The following is a 6,921-nucleotide window of genomic DNA, read 5'->3' on the forward strand; positions in this document are numbered from 1 at the left end:
GAAAAAATTTTACCTTACATTTAAGTTTTCAAACTTATTTCAGATAAGAATTGATTTAAAAAAATTATATAAAATAGATTTAAAAGATTTTTTTTTAAAAATCACGAGATACACTAATTAATGTACAGTGTAAACTGATAATTGCCACCTTTTGATTAGCTAGAATGTCATCAAAACACACTACGCCTCTGGGTTATGTAACAATGCATTCTTTAGAGAAATGCTCCAAATTACCGGTCCCTTTCTCCTGACGGTTTGTTCCCGTTTTGCACACATTTGAATTACAGGTAATTAAAAAATGTGTGCAAAACGGGAATTTGACCAGGTGAGATAATTACTTAATTGCTATAGTCTATACCATACTTAGTAAGTAGGTGAAAGGTGAACTTATAGTGAAAAAATAAGAGAATAAATACAAAGTTATTTACAATTTACTAACATTGAAAGACACAAAATTATAATAATTAAAATTTTACCAGCTTGGATCAGCAGCAATCATGGGATCCTCACTTTGATCTTATAATTATCTGATAATCTTAAGAACCCTCTCTACACTGCACACTAGAGAGAGTTCTGATTCTATGGCATTTTTCTGCAATTAGAGTGATCTGCCCTTAGATCTAAATTCTAAAAATTAGAAATTTGCAGTATATTACGTAATTCATAATTATTTCAAGTATTCTTACCATTTTAAAAGGTCAGGATAAATTAACTGAACATGTTATTTACATGTACTTTCCCTATGGAAGTACAACAGTGATTTCTATTAACTGATATCATGTTGTCTTTGGACATTTTTTTCGGGGGTAAATGCCACAAACCATACAGTGAAAATTAGATAGATAGGCTCAATATTGACTCTTTTATACAATATATTTTTTTCTGTGTCCAAAAAACATTTTGCACTTGTGTAGAGAGGGTCCTTAACATCTTCTTGGCTTGAGCTTTATTTTTCAAAGTAATTTTTATTCTCTATTTTCTTTATTATTTGTTATATCTTTAATTCATTTAGAATTTTATCAAGATTGAAAAGTATTTTTTATTTTAAGAAATTGGACTTAACTAATAAATAATATTAAATAGTTAATAATTTATTCAATAAAATCAAATATTTTCCCATAAATATATATAGAATTTTAATAAAATGCTTTTAAAATTGTATTAAACCTCTTAAGAATACATTAAGCTAAATCAGGTATTCACAGGTAAATCCAGGTAAATCCAAACCAAAAATCAGACTATAATTGCTATCAAAACACACTTTACACCTATTGTTCATACCTAATTATTAAATGTGTGCAAAACGGGAACACACCCTCCTGACTGTGTTTATAAAACATTAATTATGCTGGTCTAGCTTGTACTGACCATGAAAATTTCACTCTACCAAGGAAAATAGAAGACATGCAGACATTATATGATTAACAGATCAAAATGTACATCCTGTCTACTTTTTCAAAAAGTTTGTCAATGCAATTATTTTTTTCATAAGGTACTATTTTTTTTCATATTAAAGACACTAAACAAAATAGTCTATATGCTTTATTATTAGATATTTTAGGCAGCTAGGGGTTAAAGTGCCCCAAAAGTTAAATTGCTTCATGACATCAAATAGTTAAACAAAAAGTGGATATTGTACATGTGTTGTTTAACTGACAATTTTAAAGTTTGAACTTTCTGTGAATGAAAGTTATTAACAATGTAATATATACAAAAACTTGAAATCAAATTTGAATTATTATTTATCATGTTTAATTTTGAAGGGGGTGGAAACATGAAAAAAAAATCGCTAAGTTTTGTTTAAATTTCCATGTTTAAAACCTCCAAAAGTAATGGTAATGGTAATGCATTACTTTACTAAAGTAATGGTAATATAATGCATTACTTTAAGAAAATAGAGTAATGGTAATGGTAATTTAATGCCCAAATTGTTGAAGTAATGGTAATGTAATGCATTACTTTACAATATAATTCGCCCCAAGCCTGGTCACAACATTGGCTTCATTTCATTGGGACGTATTTTCACTGAGTTATTTAAAACCTAAAATAAATTACTATTTTTTTTATATTTCATTGAAAAATGACTTATTACTTTGTCTGGCAGATAAAGTGCATGTGCACTATCATTACGGAAGCACATGGCATAGGAATGAGTGAACGTCTAAAAATAACATCGGTAATGGCGGCCTACTCGGAGACAATCAACATGCAGCTCAAATTACTTTTAACTTGCTTTTTTATGTTATTTTAGTATCAAAAGATTATGAAAGTGACATTTTTAACAAGCATACCTTCCAACAATAACTTTCCGAAGTTTAAAATATGGTGATAAACAAAAGAAATTGCAAATGTCTCTAGGTAATACTATGATATGTACGTATGATAGCCGTGTTTCACCTGAAAGTAAAACTTATGAAAATCCCATTGTGATGTAAACTACGGATCCCTTTCTCACAGAAATTTATTTTAGGAAAAAAGTGCGTATTATATTCCCGCAAATACGGTACCAACTTTGTTCATCTGCACTTTGATTTTAAACACGACAGGATTTGTAATTTTTTCCGTGTAAATTAATAATTTCTATATACTTTGGAAACTCAAATCAAATATTTTAATACACTTTCCTCGAGCTCTTTTCTGATCTTTTTAACATTGATTGTGACATTTGGATGAAAGGTCAAGGTCATTGAAAACCACCACCTCTTTAACTTCTATCCTGCTAACCGAAATAAACTTTGAAAGGTGTTTCTAGATAGATGTACATGTACTTCATGTTTCTTTAAACCCTTGGCTCAAGGACAAAGGTTAAGGTCAATTTCAAGTTCATAGGTCAAGGTGATTTTGATAAATAGCTAATATCAACATTTAATTCAGGTTACCAGTGACCTTGACCTAAGTTTCAAGGTCAAGGGTCAAAAGATCTGCATGCTTCAGTATGTTACATGTCTTGACATTTAGAAGTTCTTAATTCTGTATAGCTCATAGTTACTTGGAAATGAATCCTGCATCAAAAAATTTAACCTGTTCACTCATCCAGAAAATGTAGGTCAGATTCAGCATCCGAAGCAAGTCTGGTAGTATGCATCCTAAGATGTATCATCCATGCAAGTCTAGTCATTATAGCTGGCACATTGTAACTTGGAAATGAAACCTGTCCCAAAAACTTTAACCTGTTCACTCATCCAGAAAATGTAGGTCAAATTCAGCATCCGAAGCAAGTCTGGTAGTGTAAATCCTTAGATGTATCATCCATGCAAGTTTGGTCAACATAGGACTTATTGTTCCTTGGAAATGAGACCTGCACCAAAAACATTAACCTGTTCACTCAACCGGAAAACGTAGGTCAGATTCAGCATCCGAAGCAAGCCTGGTAGTGTACATCCTTAGATGTACCATCCTTGCAAGTTTGGTCAACATAGGGCTTATATTTCCTTGGAAATAAGACCTACACCAAAAACTGCACCAAAAATGTTAACCTGCTCCAAAAACATTAACCTGTCATTCCTTTGCTGAAATTGCAGCATCTGAAACTTTGACTGGTACAATGAAACACATTAGATGCATCTTCCATGCATGTCTAATCAATATAGGACATAGAAGTACTTAAAAAGAAAACTGCTTCAAAAAAATTAACCTTAACCTGGGACGCCGACGCCGAGGGTATTACATAAGCTCCCCCAACTTTGTTGAGGTGAGCTAAAAAGTGGGTCACAATGACCTACTTTTGAGTTAGCATGATAATTTATGATATTTTAAAGCAATATGAGCTGCATTTTAAAAAATTTTATTTTGCTCTTAAAATGTGTTTCATTGAAATCATGACAAGTTCGCATGTAATTCAAATCTTTTTGATTGTCTAAAATAAAGCAATAAATTGTTTCCAAAGAAAGACTTCTATACAATCGAATATACAGTCATTTAAGACTACGACCACATTAATATTATGAATACCATTAGATGGATTTTTTTTTTTTTTTTAAAAATCATTTTTAAGTTTTATCAAATTCTTTAATAAAAATCATGTACCAATAGTCACTCAAAATTAATTAATTTTCAAACGCGTCAGACTCTGTTAAGAGTCATATTGGGTGAAATATAGTACATGTAGTAAAATTTATCGAATATGTTTATTTATAAAATCATATTTATTTATAAAATCAATAATCTCACCACAAATGATCTTCAAATTGCTAAATATGTAGAATTAATTTTATAATTTAAAGAATGCCATATCGCTTCTTTTTATATGCACCGTTATCCGTGTACACGATTAGCTTGTGCAGTTGCAGTTACATATAGCTATGCATTTATTTATTTGCGAGGTTCTATCGCAGTCATCGGTTTCATTTTTAAAAAATGCCTTTTATACAGTGCACATATCTGTTATGAATAAAAGCATGAAAAACGATGATAGATAGAGATAAATAATAACAATCAAAATATTAATAATAGTAAAAAAACATATGTACATGTAGGAATATGTTGCTCCCTTATTATGCGCTAATTTGTAAGACCATGAACTTAATATCGACATGATTTTTTTTTTCTTTGGGGGGGGGGGGGATTATAAGTCATTCTATTCAGAATATCAATAATTTCATAGCTAATATTTTACTGTGGTTCTATTTTCTGCTCTTTTCGGAAATTATTAAAGTCATGTCTATGAAAATGATGAACAAATCTCACGTATCACCGATCGGAAAGGTTGACTCTTCTATCAGCCGTTTAATATGGGCTCTAACATAATTTGAACACACAGCACAGAAATTATCAAACTTATTTTAATCAGCAAGTTGTCATGCTTCAAGTTTTCAGGTGTCTGTGTAAATGGTCTATACCCTTAACGAGATACCTGCAATACCTTCACATTACGTAATCTTACATCAAGAAGAAATACTGACGAACAATTATGAATAAGATTAATAAATGTCTTGGAAACAATCATATCAAGCTGTTAGTTTATTTAAATATTGGGTGTTCAGCTATAACTGTTCCTGTGTTTTCCTTAAACTCGCATATTACATGTAATTCGACAAAATCCACAAATGGATAATAAACTGATAAATCAGCGACAGCAAGATCTACATGTATCTGTTCACAGCAACGATTATTATGGAACTCTACAAAGTCTGATCCATTAGCAATTTCATTAAAATTATATAATGTTTTGTTTAGTTTCATTCGATAGACTTGAGAAATCAATAATATTTATACTGATCAAAACGAGGAAAAACGGTCTTGCACGTGCCTCAAGTTCATACTGTAATGTTCTCTCTCTCTATTTCTCTCTCTCTCTCTCTCGTAACCCACTAATTGGTACAGGTATAAACAGACACGTAGATAAAATAGTAATGAATCATTATTTGATTTAATTAATTTCAAATACTTTAATTATTAATTTGTTTTAAAAGTTTGGTTTTTTTTACACTCAGTTAAAAAAGCAACAATATAATGGCTAAAATTTCAAGGCGGTTATCTCATTTGAAAATGATATCGATGAAATAATGAAACATTGAATCAAATGCTGTGTTGAAATGCTAGACAACGACGTGCACATTCAAAGAGAGTTATTCAAGGTACTCTAGGACAGGTGTAAAAGCCCCAGGGCATGCCGTTTCCTGTGCTGGGACTGCTAATCCCTATACACAGGAAATGATCGTGGCTAATACTTAATACACAAAGAAACAGAAATTGTCAAAGAAATTGAAAGTATTGGATTATTAATGTATCGTAATCCCCTTCTTTAATTTAATTTGTTCTGTGAAGTTTATCAACGTACCTGTACATCCTATCTTCTTTTATTGCACATGAAAATGGAGAAATATTAAAATTAATGAAGACATATTGTTTGAAACACAAGTAAATATTAAGATTTGTGCACATGATGACCTACATTAAACAATTTTCAGCACTGATGAAAAAAGTGTGCAAAATATACACAAATTCCCAAAATACCTTTAATTTCAGACATATCTACAGGCTTTCTCTGTGATAAGCCATCTGTATGATCCAGCTGAACAATAGCAGAGGTGGAGTCTAGAATTAGGTCTTGTTGATCATCGAAGGTCCGTAGATTATTTAACAATAAACCACTACTGCCTCCCTCATCAAATGCAGCAGACATAACTTTAAACAAGGGATCCACCTGCAAAGAAATTATCACTATAATTTGTAACATATTATAGAAAACTATATAAACCATGTTGTGTTTATAATAGGATGTAATTTTTTCATGAGAATTTGTTCCTTTGGATTATGACTTTAAATCATCAAACTAGTATTTGCCAAACTAAGTAACGTAACTCCTGCAAGAACTCAAATTATGGACACCACTGAAATAAAACTATGATAACTCACCTCAAATTCTAGGTCCATTTTACTGACATTAATGTTTTTCAGGTTTGACTCTATTGTGTTATTCTTCTTTGTCTAAAACATAAATATTTCACATGAACTTGATATGACTGTTTGAATTCAAGTGAACTTTTCATGGTTATAAGTATTGTATTGTTTAAAGGACAATTGTATGTTGAAGACATGAAGCATATACACTGTCCTGAAACATCACTGAAAGAACTCTCACCCTTTTCTTCTTTTTGATTTCCTCTGGCTGATCTTCCCCATGAAATCTTTCCATGTAACATATATTTGGAATTAAGATTCAATACTTTGTATATGCACCCCTTATTTACAGTCACCACTTTTGAATAAAAGCATTTCCTTTGTCAAAAAATCTTAAATTTTTCCGTTTTAATTTCTTTTCATTAAAAAATAATGTCTTAATCATATGATTAAACATAAATACATGTGATTATTCATACCTAAAAATAGGGCATCCTCATTTTTAGTTAAACAATGACTTTATTAAGAAAACTATAATTATTTCAATATCATTTAGTAATTTTTTTAAATAGTACCCGA

The 6,921-nt window shown here is 30.6% G+C and overlaps 1 long non-coding RNA gene across 1 annotated transcript; it reads right to left on the minus strand.

Moving 5' to 3' along the window:
• Window positions 1-5,954: 5,954 nt before the first annotated feature.
• On the minus strand, window positions 5,955-6,627 carry LOC134279200 (uncharacterized). The gene is made up of 3 exons (XR_009994596.1): window positions 6,584-6,627; window positions 6,358-6,429; window positions 5,955-6,145 (listed from the first exon to the last, which is right to left on the minus strand). It is a non-coding gene; the product is annotated as an uncharacterized LOC134279200 (long non-coding RNA).
• Window positions 6,628-6,921: the final 294 nt, after the last annotated feature.

This window comes from Saccostrea cucullata, unplaced genomic scaffold, assembly GCF_032062105.1.
Source record: "Saccostrea cucullata isolate Sc308-1 unplaced genomic scaffold, CSIRO_AGI_Scuc_v1 ctg1959, whole genome shotgun sequence".
NCBI lineage: Eukaryota > Metazoa > Mollusca > Bivalvia > Ostreida > Ostreidae > Saccostrea > Saccostrea cuccullata.